General features: G+C 46.6%; 1 protein-coding gene across 32 annotated transcripts in view; it reads left to right on the top strand.

Moving 5' to 3' along the window:
* Jakmip3 (Janus kinase and microtubule interacting protein 3) overlaps window positions 1-18,175 on the top strand; it is a 130,178-nt gene that overhangs the window by 34,940 nt on the left and 77,063 nt on the right. The window contains exon 2 of one of the 32 annotated variants that reach the window (XM_052713895.1): window positions 11,726-11,767. The exons of the other annotated variants lie outside the window; for them this stretch is intronic. The gene's annotated coding sequence lies outside the window, so the exon portion shown is untranslated. The remainder of the gene's footprint in view (window positions 1-11,725; window positions 11,768-18,175) is intronic. 32 annotated transcript variants of the gene reach the window in all.

The following is an 18,175-nucleotide window of genomic DNA, read 5'->3' as shown; positions in this document are numbered from 1 at the left end:
GTCCTCTGCAAGAGCAGTATGCACTCTTAGCCACCTCGCCATCTCTCCAGCCCCTGAGTCTGGTTCTTTGAGACAGGCTGGCTTTGAATTTGAGCTATAGCCAGGGATGTCCATCTTAGTTAAGGTTTCTATTGCTGTGAAGAGACACCATGATCATGGCAACTCTTATAAAGGAAAACATTTAATTGAGGTGATTGCTTACAGTTTTAGAGGTTCAGTCCATTATCATCATGGTGGGGAGCATGGCGGCGTTCAGGCAGACACGGTGCTGGCTACATCTTGATCAGAAGGCAACAAGAAGTGGACTGTCTCACTGGGTGTAGCTTGAGCAAAGGAGACCTCCAAGCTCAACCCCACAGTGACACACTTCCTCCAGCAGGTCACACCTAATGGTGCCACTTCCTGTGAGCTCATGGGGGCCAATTACATTCAAACTACCATAATGCACTTGAACTGTTGACCCTCCTCCTGACCTCTGTTTTGTAGAAAGCAAAAAGCAGAGTCTTGCCTTTTACAAAGTCTGACCTGAAAGTGTCTTATGTAGTTAACTTATTTTGTCTAAGATTTGGTGATATGGTTGGATTTAAATTCATTTTTTTCTATTTATTTTCTATATGAGTCATCTCTTTTTTGTTCCTCTTTCCTTCTCTTGGGTCAAATATTCTTGAGGATGCCGTTCTGCCTCTCTGCCACCTTGTCAGTCATGCCTTTCTTGCTTAATTTTCAGTGCTTGCTTTAGAGTTTTAAGACCACTAGCTCACCACAGTCCTTCCTGAAGGTGAGTACTACTGCACACACCGTGACTTCCTGCCCTGTTCCTTTGGCTGTTTTAATCAGGTGTTTTATGGATGTCGTCATTCCCACAGTGCATTGCTACTGGCTCCACTATGAGTGACCTATTCTTTCAAGGGTAAAAAGTAGAAATAAAGCCTCCTGTGACATGCACCCTCACATTCACCACCCTGGGCATTGTTGGCTCATGTGTGTAGATTTAGCTTCCGTGCATCCATTTCTGCCTGGAAGACTTCCTTCAGCATTGTCTGTGTGCAGCTTTATCTGCTGCAAAAGTCCTTTCAACTTGTGCTCAGCTGGAAAGCAAGCATCTCCTTTTCACTTTTGGGAACTACTGTAATAAGGTACAACACACACACACACACACACACACACACACACACACACACACACACACACTACCTATATAAGTAGAATTCATGAGACTTTACATTAATGCATTAAGAACATTTCCATCAACCCTGAACTTTGAACCCTTCGGCAGTAAGTCCTTCGTCTGCCTGCCCCAGCCACAGTGACCACTCACTGTATTTCCTGCCTCCATGGCTTCACCCATTCTGGACATTTCATGTAAATAGAATCATATATGTGATGGGTGCTTCATGCCTGACTTCTGTCATTGAGAACAGTGTCTTCAAGGCTCATCTTGCGATAGCATGTATTGGTTCCCCATTCTTTATCATTGCTGAACAATAGTCAGTTGTGTGGATAGACCCCATTTGGTTTATTGGCTAACGATCTGGTGCACTTTTGGCCACCTTTAGACTAAAATGAGTAACACTGATGTGAATGTTCATGTGCAGGCTTTTGATTGGACATGGCTTTCCCTTTTAGGTATGCCGAGGCATGGCACTGCTATTTTGGAAGCAACTGCAATGCTGTGCATTCCTACCTGTTGTGTCTAAGAATCTGCCCTGGCAGCAGCCAGCTCTACCTGCTCTACAAAGGACTCTGTCTGGAGAGGCTTTCCCTTCTCCAGCCAGTGTTTATCGCTGATTTCTCCACAATGTCCAGTTCCTGGAGCAGGCAGAAAGGAGGAACTTCACCCCCTCCGTGGCCCAGCTGCCCTCCTCCCAGGGGCTTAGGGCTTCTGTGGTGTCTGAGAGACAGGTTCTGGGAGGTAAGAAGGGCTTCATGTTGTCCCCAGGGGTGGCTGTCCTTGCTGCACACTCCTCCAGTGCCTGTGCTTGGTCTCTCTGGTGGGTGTCTGGCTTGAACCTCTCAGGAGGAACATGGTCTGGACTCCTGGTGTGCTAGCATGTCTGATTTTGTTCATCTGGATCCTTCTTACTCAGGGCTTTCTCCTATGTTCTGCAGGTTCTCTGGGGTGAGGTTTGTCACTGGCATTTAACCCCCTGGGATCCCTTAAGTTCTTCAGTAGGCTGGAGGACAGGTGGGATTTTGTAGATTATGTGCCTTTTATCTTGTAATCTCCTAGATCTTAAGCAGAGGTGGTTATTCTCATGATTAATTCATATTCTCTCCCTCTGTATGTGTTGGCTGCAATTGAAACCCATGACCTTGTATATTAGGTAAATGATCTACCACTGAGATATACATCTAGTTCTATTAGATTCTTTTTTGTTTTATTTTGTTTTTGTTTCCCAAGACAAGGTTTTACTGAGTAGCCCTGGCTGTCCTGGAACTCACTCTGTAGACCAGGTTGGCCTGGAACTCACAGAGATCCTCCTGCCTCTGCCTCCTGAGTGCTGGCATTAAAGGCATGCACCACCACCGCCCAGCTCTTCTCATGATTTTTAAAATCAATTTTACTTCTCTTTTTTGTAAATTAAACTCATCTGGTATTATATCTAGTAAGGTCTTTTTCTTTTTTTCCACAGCCTGCTAACATAGTGCAGATAATTCCCATTGCATTCTTGCAAACATGCCCCCCCCCCCCCCCGTGTTATCAGCCTCCTAATTGCACTGCACGGCTATAATAAAGATATGTGGTGTGAAAGCTATTGATCTTTCCTGTGTGAGTCCCTTTCATCTGTTTAAGCCTGAAAGAAAAGGCTTTTCTCTCCAGAGCTTTGATGAATGCTCACTCTCACTTGGTCCCAGTAGCTTTCATGCTTTGATTTTTTTTCTCCTATCCACAATTCTCTTTAATCCACTTGGAGTTTTGCAGTAGAAAAAGAATATCCATAGGGCTATTTTCCTCTCCCATCAGCCAGCCAGCCCTCTCAGTGCTATGGACAATGTTCTGTACTTGCCCACTGCCTAATGTCTTAGTTGGGTTCCTATTGCTGTGATGAAACATGACCAAAAGCAACTTGGGAAGAAAGGGTTTATTTCACCCATAGTTCTATAGAAGAGTTCATCATCAGAAGCAGTGAGGGCAGGAACTCAAGCAGGGCAGGATCCTGGAGGCAGGAGCTGATGCAGAAGCCATGGAGGGATGCTGCTCACTGGCTTGCTCATCATGGCTTGCTCAGCCTGCTTTCTTATAGATCCCAGGACCACCAGCCCAGGGATTGTACTACTCACAATGAGCTGGGCTCTCCCCCATCAGTCACTAATTAAGAAAATGCCCTACAGCTGGATCTTTTTTTGAGACAGGATTTCTCTGTGTAACAGTCCTGGCTGTCCTGGAACTCCTTTCTTAGACTAGGCTGGGCTTGAGCTCACTGAGATCCGCCAGCCTCTGCCTCCCAAGAGCTGGGATTAAAGGTGTGTGCCAGCACCACCCAGCTCCTACAGCTAGATCTTATGGAGGCATTTCTTCAACTGAGGTTTTTTTCCTTTCAGATGACTTGAGCTTGTGTCAAGTTGACATAAAACTAGGCAGCACGGCTAGCATATTCCATGCTTACACAGGAAGGTAGGCCTGTTCCAGGACCTTGTGCTCTTTTCCAATCATCTGGGCTCTAATGAGGTCTACCTACCCCACTCCACCCCGGGGTTGCGAGCTTGCATTATGTAGAATAAAGAAATTATCATTTTTTCCTGTTAGAAACAGTTGTTTCCTTTGTAGGTCCATGCTAAGCGTGTCACTTTCAGAACCTCCACAGAGATTGTTTTCTGCTCTTCATGTACATGTTGTGACTCGTGGGCCCTTCATGGAGTCTGAGTATTAACCATGGCAAACCAAGTTGCCCTTGGCAAGCTGGTATATGGTCAGCAGGCTGCAGTGTTGGACAAGCACGGGCTGGGGTAGACCCGAGGGAACAAGTGCAGGCTTTGCATGAAGAAATGACCCAAATGCTGGTCCCGGTCTGCTCTGTCATCCTCCCTATCCCATGCTCACCTTTACTCCTGTGACCTGAGGAACTGGAAATAGGGCCTGGTTTGCAGATGGCTCTCTGTACAATGTGTGGTGCCGCCCGCAGGGAATGGTGCCACCTGCAGGGGACAGGTGCAGCACGTCAACCCCGCTTCTGCCACTAAAGCCTACACTCATTTTCTATTGCTGTTGTGAACAGTTGCCGTGTGCTTACAGTTGAAAACAAGGCAGTTTGTGTGTTAGAGCCCCAAAGCCAGCAGAGCAGGGTGGGCTAAGGCACAGTGCTACAGAGCTGCTCTCCTGGAGGCTCTGCATCTCTTTCCTTGCTCACTTAGGTGATGAGCTCCTGGTGGTAGCTGGGCTGCGGTCCACATCTTGTTTGTGGTTTTAGATTTGAAAGATATTTATTTAAACACACATGTCAATAGTTAGCTGTGTGCTTCCCAAGATAGAATCTGAGCTGGTAGGTTTGACTGTTTATGTACAAACAAGAATAAAGATGGTGTTTTGGGACACTGATTCACACCACTTCTTAAGTTTTTAATTGTTTAGATGCATGTAAGATAGAACTTACCTTCATCATTCACAATCGAACAACTTGGGCTGTTTAATGGATCCATTTTGCTGTGCAGCTGATCTCCAGAGCTTTTTCATCTTGGGAAACTGAAACGTCTCCATTAATCGACTCTTTGTCCCTCTGGTCAGTCCTACAACTAACTAACTCTCTCTCTCTCTCTCTCTCTCTCTCTCTCTCTCTCTCTCTCTCTCTCTCTCTCTCTCTCTCTCTCATGTTTTGTGAAGCTGACAATCCAGTACCTCCTGTGAGTGGATTCCCACGTACAGTGTCTTTTTGTGGTGACTTATTTCATTCAGTGAAAAGTCTTCAAGGCCATCTGTGCTGTGGCATGTGCTATCATTTCTTTCCCTTTTGAGGTTGAGTAACTGTTGCAGTTCGAAAGAAAAATGTCCACCGTGGGCTCAGTAGTTCTGATCTGGAGGATAGTGGAAGCAGTATAGAGTAGAAGCTTGCTGCAGGCAGCGGGTCAGTGGGAGTGGGCTTTGAGCCTGAGTGTTGCTCAGCCCTACTTCCTGTCCTCTTTCTGTTTCCTGGCTGCTTCTACCCTGTGACCAACCACTTCACACTTCTGCCTGCAGACCTTCCCTGCTGTGAGGAACTATACCTCTTCCTAAACATGTGCCAGAAGAGACCTGTTCTTAGCTTGCTTTTGTCATAACTAGCAATAACAATAAAAGTAACTAACACAGTGACATTCCTGCTTACCTGTGACTGCTCATCTGTAGATGGGCCCTCGGGCTTCCACCTCTGGGCTGTTATGAGTCATGCCACTATAAACGATGGTGTGTGGATATCTCTTCAAGATCCTACTTTCAATTCTCCTGAGTGTGTGTTCAGAAGTGGAATCACAGGGCCCATGGCAATTCTATTTTTAATGTTGTGGGAACCGCCAGACTGCGCTCCACAGCAGTCACACCATTTTGCATTGCATTCAGTACTGCACAAGGTACCAATGCCCCACGTCCTTCCAGCACTCTTTTTTGGCCGTAGTCATCTGAATTAGTGTCTGGTGTCATCCCTCAGTGGTTCTTGATTTCCCTATTAGTGACTCTGAGCATCTTTCCATGTATTTGACTGTTGACTATCTTCTTTAGAGGAATAGCTGTTCAAATTCTTTACCCACGTAAATCAGATATGTGCTTTCTCTGTGCCACAGGAACCACTGTGTGCTACGGATATAAACCTCATGACGTCCATGCTCTGCCAATATTCTCGCCCCATCTATGGGCTTTTTTACTTTTTGATGCGTGGAAGCATTTGCCCCAGTTCAATTTGTCTTATTTTCTCTGCTTTAATGTCGGACAAATAATCACTAACTCTAAATGTCATGAGGCTTTTGTCCTGCATTATCTTCTAAGCCAGTGGTTCTCAACCTTCATCATGCTGCAACCCTTTAATATAATTCTTCATGTTGTAGTGACCCCCAACCATAAAATTATTTTCATTGCTACTACATAATTGTAATTTTGCTACTGTTATGAATCATAATGTAAATATCTGTGTTTTCCAATGGTCTTATGGCAACCCCTGTGAGAGGGTCATTTGACCCCAAAGGGGTCACGGCCCACAGGTTGAGAACTGTTGGCCTAAGAGTTTCGTGGTTTTATCCTGAAGACTAATCTGCTTTAAGTTAGTTGTTGTATGTGATGGAGGCCAGGGTCCAGCCAGCTGTGCCATTATGCAGATGGGTCTGCAGTTTCCTCAGTACCGTAAGCGGGAAAGGCTGCCCAGTCTCCCCTGAGTAGGCGCTCTTGTTAAAATGCTTTACTTACATGCAGCCTGCAGAGAAGCTAGCACACACTCAGTGTTTGTGTATAAGCCTGCATACTGGAGGGTTTCCTTCTAGGTTTCATTCTGTGGCATGCATATTTAGCTTTATACCACTCAGTTCTTTTTTTAAAAGAGTGTGTGTGTGTGTGTGTGTGTGTGTGTGTGTGTGTGTGTGTGTGTGTGTGTGCGCCCATATGTGGAAGCTGAAGGACAACTTTTTTGGGGGGGTCCATTTGAAGCATGGACTCTCTTAGTCTGCGCTGCTGTGCAGCACACTCCAGATTCTCCTGTCCCATGATCCTCCTGCCTCTGTCTCCCATCTCCCTCCTGGGATTAGAAATGCATGCACTGCATCCAGACCTTTTCATGAGTTCTGGGGATCAAGCGGGTTGTTGGGCTTGGATAACTAGCATGTTTACCATTCTTACTAGCCCTGCCACTCAGCTCTTATTCCAAGGCTTGGTGATAGGTTTGCAGGCCCTCCTCCTTTGCTCTGTGTGACCTAGAGGTACGTGCTGGTACTTGGTGTAAGGTCACCTCCTCAAGGCCAGCCAGTCCTTCTTACATCCATCTGCCTGACCCTGTGTGGAAGGTGCTTGCTCTTTAGGACTCACATGGTTAGATAGAGCCACCTGACATCCAGGTCCTTAGTCATATGTGTAGTTCTGCTGTGTGATATAACACGATCACAGCCCTCTCCAGAGCGGTGGACAATATTGGGACATCATTATTCTGCCCAAAACACATAGTGTCCCCAGGATGTTTTCTGGGTGTTCAAACCTAGCCATTCACTCTCTGCCCTAAACTAGTGGAGTTTCCCGTGCTGTGAGAAGAACTGTGTTCCTGGGAAATCTAACATTAAAGAAAAGTGCTTTATCTAAATGGGTGTATTGTCAATTTTCTCATGGCTGCGATAAAGTACCTGGCTCAAATACTGTAAGGGAAGGATCTATTTTGGCTCACAATTTGAGCAAATTCAGTTTCATGGCAGAGAAGATGTGACAGAGGGAATTCACTCGTATGTGACTGATAGGACTGTCATGTAGCTTTCTCCCATCTGGGCTGCTGAGCAGGAAAAGCAGAGACCTCAGGTCACAACAAGGCACCTATAACCCTCTAGTTCTGCCCATATGATTGCCTTAAATCCACCAGCTAGACCCATTATATAAAATATTCCACAGTCCCCCAAACAGCACCACCAGCTGGAAACAAAGTGTTCAAATACATGAGCTTGTATGGGATATTTCACATTCAAATCAACTTACTGGGCATGTGGGTGCATGCCTGGAATCCCAGCATTCGGGAGACTGAGGCAGGCAGATTGCAAGTTCAAAACCAGCCTAGACTGCACATTGAATTCCAGGTCAGCCAGGGGTATATAACAGAACCCTGTCTCAAGCAAAACAGGACTAAAGATATCTAAAATAAATTGTTCCCATAGATAAAAATGCAGGGAACTATGGGAATTGTTCCCATAGATAAAAAGGCAGGGAACTATGGGAATTTTTCCCATAGATAAAAAGGCAGTGATTTTGATTGATAATAACAATGATAATTTTATAAAAAAACCTCACTAAAAAAGCATTTTATAACTCTAAGTATATTTTTATTGATAACTAAATGACATGTACTAGTTAATAAAAAATAGGCAAAATCAAACTTGAGTGGTATGCAGTAAGCTTTGCAAGCACAAGCCCACACCAATGAAGGAAATACAGAGACTTCAAGGGAATTATGGGACATTTTATTCCTGCCAGAGGTCCATGGCAGCAGAGCTTCTGGGCCCGTTGACCCATCTCTGAAGCAGCCAGTCCTTTTGGACTGCGCATACCAGGAATTAGTCTCTGATGTGGGATGCTAGTTATTAGTTAGTTGTCAGAACCAGTGGCAGCCTGAATGGTGTCTACACCCATACTTCCTCAACCAGACAGACACACTGCTGTATAGGTTCAAGGACTCCTGCGTGGGAGGAAGTATCCTCAGCTGGGTGATTAGAGGCACTCTAAGCAAGGCCCTTGTTTCCTAGAGAGCAATTTCTTTTTGGTTTTCAAGACAGGATTTCTCTGTATAACAGTCCTGGCTGTCCTGGAGCTCACTATGAAGACCAGGCTGACCTTGAACTCACAGAGATCCACCTGCCTCTGCCTCCTGAGTGGCTGGGATTAAAGATGTGCACCACCATGCCCGCTGTGCTAGAGAGCAATTTCAAGAGTAAAAGTTTGAGATTCAAGGGCTAGAGAGATGACTCAGTGGTTAAGAGGACCCCAGTTTGGTTCCTAGCTCTCATGTCAGGTGTCCCCAACCACCTGTAACTCTAACTCTAAAGGATGTAGTACCCTCTTTTTGCCTCAGTGGGTACCTGCACACACGTGGCAGGCACATAAACACTTAAAAGTATATGTATTTGAGGTTCAGGGTCACACTATTCTCAGCTCTCTTGTACCAGCAGGGAGCAGCCCTAAGGCTGTATGTTCCTGGCTTTCTCATTTCCAAGCTCCCATCACAACTCTGCTTTATAAACTAACATTATTCTTTTTTTTTTTTTTAGTTTTTCAGACAGGGTTTCTCTGTGTAGTTTTGGTGCCTGTCCTGGATCTCACTCTGTAGACCAGGCTGGCCTCAAACTCACAGAGATCTGTCTGGCTCTGCCTCCTGAGTGCTGGGATTAAAGGTGTGCACCACTGTCACCGGGCATAAACTAACATTATTCTTAAAAGGATATATATTTCTTTTCTAGCTACTTTTGTCCAAGAATAATACACCGAGACAGCCATGGTAGTATTTCCTCCTAAATTATATTTGCAAAATACTAATCATGCAAGGGTATCATGAAAAGAGGCTTGCCTGGATTTGTCTTGTGGTTGTGATAAAGCAACTGTTCTGAGCCTCGCTCAAGACTTTCAAACTGGTCGCCACAGTGACACTGCACCCACTGTCCTCAGCCATTAATCCTGGATGGTGCAGAGCTCTGAAGCTGGAACAGGAGACCCAGGCTGTGAGTCCAGCTGGCACCTGGCCTTTGACTGCTGCTGGTTGCCACAACGCACACTGAGCCAGACTGCAGGACTGAAGGAGATCTGGAGATGAGAGTATGCACAAGGGGAGGCTTGATGTGACCTGAATGGAGGTCCACCAGGCCTCTCAGAGCTGGCCTGACACAGGGCAGGCTCTGACCTCCATCCCTAATTTGGGCAGCACCATGGCCCTCCCCACCCGTCATGAGGAGCTCTTTCTGTGTCCCGCTGCTCTGCTCCTGACATCCCCCCCAGACCCATTCTGTGCTCATGGCATACACATGCTCTCTGGGAAGTGCCTGTCCATGTCTTTTGCTATTTTTCTACTGAGTTGTCTGGCTTTTCCTTATTGACTGTAAGAGGTCATATATATATATAGAACACAGCCCCTTGTGAAGCATTTGTGTTCTGAGTGTTTTCTTTGACCCAGGCCTTTTCATGATTCCAAACATTTGTCAACAGTTCTTTATTGTACCCTCCATTGGGTACAACCTTTCACTGAAGCAGAGGCTACAGGGCACAGGGCATCACATGAATCCTAAGCAAAGGTGAAACAGTGCAGAGTGATGCATGCCAGGTGCTTGATTTTTGGTAATAAACTAGAAAATCTCTCTTGAATGGATAGATCCTCATCTAGATCCAGTAAAACTTCAGGAGAGGTAGGAAGAATTGATGTGACTCCAGATGGAGGTCTTCAGGAAGGAGGAAGTGTGGCTTGCCTCTATCCTTCCATCTGCCCATCCCTGTCTACCTGCCAGCCCAGCTGTCTACCTGCCAGCCCAGCTGTCTACCTGCCAGCCCAGCTGTCTACCTGCCAGCCCAGCTGTCCACCTCACCTCAGGTTCTCCCTTCACTTGCTCAGACTGGCTGCTGTTTGTTCAGCACAGCTGGGACATGATAAGAAAGGCCCTGAGCACCCCAGCTTTCCCAGCCGTCTCCCTAAGTTAGGGCCATGATGTTCTAGTTCATGAGGCTGTGACCTTCAGTCTGGATGGTGGACTCTGGGGCTGGAGTTATTACCCAAGACTTTCTGAAGGTCCTGAGCTGAGGGGAAGCCTTGTCTGTTATTCTAAAACATTTCATATGTCTGAGTTTGTAGCAGGCTTTCTTTTGGGCCACCAACTAGCCCCCAAATCATGACACAGAGACTTATTATTAATTATAAACACTCAACCTTAGCTTATGCTTGTCCCACTAGCTCTTATAACTTAAATTAACCTGTCTCTCTTCATCTACATTTTGCCTTGGGGCTTTTTACCGTTCTTTCACTCTGTATGTCCTACTCCATGGCTGCCTGCCTGGCTGGCCCCGGGTGTCTCCCTCTCTTTCTCCTTTATTCTCTCTCTTTCCTTCCGTTCGTCCGTCCCTCCCTCCCCCTCACATTCTCTCCTGCCTAGATTCTTCCTCCTACTTATTCTCTCTGCCTGCCAGCCCCATCTATCCCTCTCCTGCCTAGCTATTGGCTGTTCAGCTTTTTATTAGACCAATCAGGTGCCTTAGGCAGGCAAAGCAATACATCTTAACATCATTAGACAAGTGCAGCATAAACTAATGTAACACGCCTTTATATAGTTAAAGAAATATTCTGTAACATAAACAGATGTAGCACATCTTTCCATAGTTAAAGTAATATTCCACAACATGTGTTCATTTCATAAAATAATTGTAGCTGCCCATCTTTTCTTTCATTTATTTTGTCTGTGTGCATGCATCCATGTGCCATGGCACATATGTGGATGTCATAGGACAACTTGAGAGAGTCAGTTCTCTCCTTCTGCCAACTGAGTCTCCAGGATCAAACTTGGATCATCAGGCTTGGTGGTAATAATCTTTACCTGCTGAAAAAATGTTTTACATTTTATTTATTTATTTGTTTGTTTGTTTGTTTGTTTATTGTGTAGTGTGTGTGTGTGTGTGTGTGTGTGTGTGTACACATGTCACGATGTGCGTGTGGCAGTCAGAGGACAACATACAGGAGTCAGTTCTCTCCCCCCACCACGTGGACCCAGGGGATTAAGCTGAAGTTGTCAGGTTCAGCAACAAGCGTCTCTCTGCTGGATTTTTGGTTTCTGCTTTTTTTTTTTTTTTTTTTTTTTTTTTTTGGTTTTTCAAGACAGGGTTTCTCTGTGTAGCTTTGCGCCTTTCCTGGAACTCACTTGGTAGCCCAGGCTGGCCTCGAACTCACAGAGATCCGCCTGGCTCTGCCTCCCGAGTGCTGGGATTAAAGGCGTGCGCCACCACCGCCCGGCCGGTTTCTGCTTTTTTAAAACATCAATTTTGCTGGTTTCTATGGCATAGTGGTTAAGACGTTTGTCTTACATTTAATTTCTTTGTGTGCACGTGAAGGTCAGAAGACAGCTTGCAGAGCTGGGATTTTTCTTCTGCCAGGTGAGTTCTTCTGCCTCTCAGCTTGCGAGGTTCGGCAGCAAATAACCTTATGTGCCATCTTGCCAGCTCAGCTGCTGCTCATTCTTGTGTCTCAAATCAACTAACCAGGCCCGCCAGACCTGCACAGCCCAAGGCCTTGCAGCACACCCTGAAGATAGCTAATGGGAGCCAAGAGGTACTCGGTTTCTTCACACTGGGTGGTGGGCTCTGTTAACAGAACACCTGCCTTCCATCTTGGGTAGAGCACTGGAGAATATTAAATCACACCTACTGTGTAAATGAAATAATGCTAAGTGCAAGCCCAAGATTCCATCCTTTGATTAAAAAACCACCACAAGACCGTGTATCTAGGAAGATGAGGCCAACAGATGTCTTTTCCCTTCTTCTCTTTGGACTGTAAAATCAGTACAAGAAAACACTGAGAAGGGACAGGGCGGCCAGCTGGGGCCTGGTGACCCCAGGAACTCATGGTAGGGAACTTCAGCTTTTCCTTTTATCTCAAATATTGCAGGGGGTGGGGGGAGTTGAAGAAGCCATCAATGGATAGACAGTACAGCCAAGGGGACAACTTGAGGCCTCTACCAAGGGACCAGGGAATGGCAGCCTACAGCAGATGCTTCACTGGGTATGCTGGTGGCAAGTAAGCTGTGCAAACACACCCGAGTTGTTAGAGAAACTCAAATTACAACTGAAATGCCCCATTACTCACTGAAATGGCTAAAAAAGAAAGATGACAATATCAGTTTTTCAGCTGAGGTTCCCTCTTCTCAGATGACTCCACTTTGTGTCAAGTTGACAAAAAAATGACCAGCACAAACTGAAAATTTAACCCGGCTCCTGTCAATCATAACCTCATAGTGGGCGTGGCTTGTCTGGCTGGGTTGTGAGTACCTCACAGAGACCCCAGATAGAAGCTAAAGCTTTTTCTTATTGGAAGGATTCTTTTCTTCTCTCCTCCCATTCCCACCACCTTTTTTCCTATCAACTTCATTTCTCCCGGGGGGGGGGTCTATAAATGATTAATATAAGGGATTCCTTTGAAATGCGGTTGGAAATGTGGCCACAACCCAAATCTTCGATAACTCCATCTTTCAGCCAGCACACTGACAGCTGCTATGCCTGTTTCCAAGGGCTGCTGTCAGCTCGTCATGATGAGCGCTTTTTCACACGTTCCATCGCACCTGCAGCAAGCTGTCCCATTGATTGTCATAACTGAAGGACAACATGTCAGGGGAAGTCCACCCGCCTCCCGATGACTTTGACAGTACTCAAATAGAGTATTTTGTTTTTCTTGTCAAGTTGGTAATATGCTACTTCCTGTAAATTTGTGGAAGGACCACATAACACAATAGATGTTCATGAAGTTGAATGCAGGACAGACCGGACGCGGGATGTTCCTCCCAAGAATAGCGACTTGGTGCCCAGTCTTAAAGGCCAAAGAGGAAATGTCTTCAGCCACCCGTGGGCCCGCCTGGTGGCAGCTTCGGCAGGTGCCTAGCCGTGTTCCTCTCTGTCCCAGGAGGCCGAAGGAAGTTAAACCACAGTGCTTTGAGTCAATGGCTTTGGAGAAAAGCCTCACTTTGGTGGCTGGCTTATATGTTGCCACTTCCCTGGGCCTTTGGATGCCCACGAGGGTCATCTGCTAGGCAGCTGTACACACAGAGGTCAGGCTGCCCAGCTGGGCTCCCCCAGTGCCAGAAGCCAATGCTGAATTCCTAAGAGAAAGAGAGGTCTTCCCAGTTACTCAGAGCTGTGGACTATTCTCATTCCAAACATGGGATAAAAGACAGGTAGGAGTATTTAGAGGCTTCAGCTGGAGCCTGGTGCTAGGTCTGGCCCTGGGGGTACTGTCCTTTTAGACACACAGCGGCTGACATGCTGCCCTGGAGCCACTCCTGTATCTGGCCAGCCTAGGGGACTGCCACAGAGTGACCACATGGCTCTGCTTCCACTTAGGGTCTCTGCCTCTAGCTGCTAGGAAACATATGTGGTCAGACTTGCCTGGATGTCCTTCCATGTACTGCCTGCTCCTCATGTGATAGTGTACCCCACATAGGACCCCCAGGCACTGAACTTTTAGTCCAAGGCTCTCTCTGGGATTGGCAATGGCTGCAGCCAGCAGAGTTGGGGGAAACTCTGGACACTGAGATTCAGCACATCTAATCAGACCTCAGCTTTGCTCTAAGTTGCTGTTTGCCCTCCTATGACTTCCACTCTAAGCCTCCTCCCACAGCACCCAGCTTCCCATCAGCATTCAGAGCCAGTCAGTGTTCCAGAGGCCCACTGTAGTTGGAAGTTTTCCTGTGTCCCACCTGGTCCCACAGCTGCTCAGACCCAATTAAACACACAGAGGCTTATATTACAAACTGTATGGTCTAAGGCAGGCCTCTTGCTAGCTAGCTCTTATATCTTAAATTAACCCATTTCTATTAATCTACATTTTGCCACATGTTCCGTGGCTTTACTGATCTGTTGGCATGTTGCTTCTCCTTCAGTAGTGGCTGGTGTCTCTCCCTGCCTTCTTCCTGTCTCTCTGAATTTCCCACCTGCCTCTAAGGTGCCTTGCCAAGGCCAAATGGCTTTATTTATCAACCAATCAGAGCAGCACATATTCACAACGTACAGAAAGATATCTCCCATCAGCCCATCTCTTCCAACAGTCCACCTTGCTAGCCTCTACTCCAGAAACTCCCTATTCCACCTGAGGAAGGTTCTTCTTCCTCTGGCTTCCAGGTTGGATCCTGATCTCTTGTCACCAGCATTTGCAACGAGACACCAATGGCCAATTAATTTGCCCCTCTGAGTGGTGGTTCTGTTTACAGGCATTTAGCTGCAGCAGAGGTGGTTCTATTTGACTACCATGGGCCTCAACCTGGTCTGCACCCCTGGAAGAAACTCAGATGTGGACTCTGCTGCCCTCCCCATGGCCCTCTATGTGTACCAGGGCCTCTGGATCACTGTGAGGGTCCTGCTCAACAAGGAAGTGCTGGCCCCATGGCCTGTGGCTCCTTTCTATCTCCTCCTACTTGTTCTTTCAGATTCCAAATTTGGTGGACATGTGTCACCGGCCTCCCTCAACATCACTTTATGTTTCCATGGAAATGAATTGTCAGAGTCATAATCTCTTCCCCATAAACAAGTTAACCAGAAAACCTGAGCCTGCTTTAAAAAAAAAAAAGAAAAAAAAACTTCTTATAACTTTTATTAATTCTTTGTGGATTTTGAATCATGAATTTTGATACCACTTACCTCCCTGTCTCCTCAAATCTGTCATCTGCCCTTGCAGTCTCCCCCTGAAAAACAAAACAAAATTTAAAAGAAAAACCAAAACAAACAACACAACAACAACAAAGAGAGAAAGAGAGAGAAGAAGAATCTCACTGTAGAAGCTGTATTGTGGCTGGTTGAGTCACACAGTTTATTTACCGTTTGGCACATTCATCTTTACTTACAAGTGTGCATTGCCACGAGTCATTGGTCTGGCTTAAGGCCTCTGACCAAGCTGCTTTAAAGACTGCAAGACTATGTGTGACAACCCAGACAGGACAGGAATGATGGAGCAGAGCAGGGAGGAACAGTGCTCCAAAGAGTGCTGGGTGTTGAAGGCTTACTCTGATCTCTCCATGTCCTTTAGGTCACACAGTGACATCAAAACACATATCATAGCTAAACATTAAATAAACTCAAGGGCAAGCAGGGACAGAGAGGGGAGGGTAGTCTTCCCCAGATAGGCCCCCAGTGAGCATCCTGAGGTTTACAGAGGTGATTAACCCACGCCAGGGTGCATCCATCAACCGTAAAGCTCTGCCGCCTGCAGTATCTCTTATCACAGAGAGACTGGCGGAGATCAGCCCAACCCTTCTACCGTGGTCTTGGGAAGAAAATTTATTACTTCCTTGGAGACCCCAAAACAAAAGATGGTAGATGGAGCTATTAATTTAATGACTTCACCAAAGAAAGCATGAAAAATTCAGTTCTGCTCAGCACTAACAGCGAAGCAATACGTGCCTGGGAGCTGAGAAGGCCTGGGATGGAGCACAGGCTTTCCCTCAGACTCGGAGGAGAACGTCCAGGGCTCTTTATTTCACTAATCATCAAACACACTTTAACAAACATTTGAGATACTCAGCATATTCTTTTAAAGACTTGTTTTTATTATACGTGCGTGGGTATTTTGTCTGCACATATGTCTGTGAGCCACGCTTGTGTATGGTGCCTGCAGAGGCCAGATGAGGCCATTGGATCCCCTGAAACTGGAGTTGCAGATGGGTGTGAGCTGCGATGTCAGAGCTGGGGCTTGAACCTGGTTCCTCTTGAAAAGCTGCCAGCGCTCTTAACTCCCAGTCACCTCTCTAGCACCACAGTCAATATTTTTATGCTAATTCCAATACAGAGCAAGTTACAGGTGCTTAACCAGAGCCACTCCAAGTGACTGTCTCTTGGCTGTCCCTGACCTGTGCCCTCCTGCATTGAATATAGTTCAGGACTGCCTAGTTCCCTTCCTGTGACTCCCCTCTTCACCCTCTCTGCATCTGCGGCTGGGGCTGAGCTGACACGAAGCCAAGGACGTCCTTAGTCTCCAGGTCTCTGCATCTCTGGGTTGCATCCCTTGGGAGCCCTTGCTCCATCGCAGCCTGCTGCTGACTTCTGCCTCCAGTGCTACTTCAGGCAGGCAGAGCTTGGCAGAGCTCCCCCAGTGGTGGCTCAAGATGGCCCATCTCAGACCACATGGGCCTGCACTGTCTCATAGCAACTTGGGCTGTGAGCACCAGGCTTCTGGAAACGACCCTGACACACACACACACACACACACACACACACACACACACACACACACACACACACACACACAGTATCTTCCTTGCTCCCTCTTGAAGTTGGTTACCTTTGTGTGTGGCTAATAACATGGCTTTATCGAGGCAAGGCCTATAGATTCTTTTTCTGTTTTTGTTTTTGTTTGAGACAGGGTCTCACTAGGTAGTCTTGGCTGCCTAGGGCTTGATTTGTAACCAGGGTGGTCTTGAACTCATGTAGCTCCACCTGCCTCTGCCTCCTGAGTTCTGGTATTAAAGGCATGTACCACTTTTTTTTTTTTAAGAGTTATATCTTAAAATAAGTAAAATAAACTACTGAAGATACTGAGTAAATGTTGGTGCCTTGGCATGGTCATGGTGGGCCCTACAGGGGCCCTGAACCTTGCTGGCAGCTGCTGAGGCAATGGGAGGAGTCAGGGGGATAAATTAAAGCAGGAATTTTATGTAGATGGCTCTGGGCTGTGTCTGATACTCTTGACTGGAAGCTGGTACAGAATTGCTCCAATGGGATGTGGGCAGGATGGGCAGCAGGCTTTGCTGGGCAGGGTATGGCAATCCAGAAGCTGTAGAAAAGTCTATACCTTGGTCACAGGTTAGTGAAGCAATATCAGGGCCCATGGCTCCTTCCATCTAGACCAACAGTTCTCAATTTGTGGGTGGCGATTTCTTTGAGAGTGAAACATCCCTTTCACAGGGGACACATATCAGATATCTTGCATGTCAGAATTTACATTACAATTCATAACAGTAGCTACATTACAATTCGTAACAGTAGCAAAATTACAGTTATGCAGTAGCAAGGAAATAATTTTATGGTTGGGGGTCACCACAACATGAGGAACTGTATTAAAGGGTCAGTGCATTAGAAAGGTTGAGAACCACTGATCTAGACCAAGGCCTGAGGAATCCTTGCCATGTGGCGAGTCCACCATTCAAGATAGCTCCCTAACCCAAGACCATTTGGGTACTTGAATGCCATCAGCCATTTTGTTGAGCTGCTTTTGTAAAATGCTGGTGTTTCTAGCCAACGGTATAAACAGAATAAATTTGAACCCATTTAAGGGACCAGCCTAGGTGGCCCCCAGACCCTAGGCATGGGTGTTGGACAGACAACTGGGAGGAGTTACAGCTAGTTGTGTAGCAACAGAGAGCTCACACTCAAGGCTTCCATTCCCAGAAGGGGAGGGCAGCAGGCAGCTGCCCAGGGCTAAGCTGGGTTCTAGTGCTCCAGGGAGCCCAACCAGGGTTTGTGGGTTCTTCCTTGGTGAGCTGGTACCCTACCTCCATGTGAAAGGACAAATACCTCACTGAGTCCTGTATGTTCTGTTTCCTTCCCCACCCCTCTCCTCCCCTCACCTCTCCTTCCCTCTCCCTCCTCTCCCCTCCTCTTGATTCTGCCTCCTCCCCGAACCCCTGCGTTTCCTGGATGAAGTTTGTGGATCCCTGGGATGACCCTGGGTTGTGGCCTCTGCTCCACCATCTATTCTTAGCTCATGGTTTACACTTACTGTTGCCATCATGGGTCTCACACGCACATATGAAACTCTAGGTTTAGAGTTATACACCAATCTCTTCTTAAAGGAGCAAAGGAATA

Source organism: Peromyscus californicus, unplaced genomic scaffold (assembly GCF_007827085.1).
Source record: "Peromyscus californicus insignis strain IS unplaced genomic scaffold, ASM782708v3 Scaffold_4__1_contigs__length_199733344, whole genome shotgun sequence".
Taxonomy (NCBI): domain Eukaryota; kingdom Metazoa; phylum Chordata; class Mammalia; order Rodentia; family Cricetidae; genus Peromyscus; species Peromyscus californicus.
This window is presented reverse-complemented; position numbering and strand designations above follow the sequence as displayed.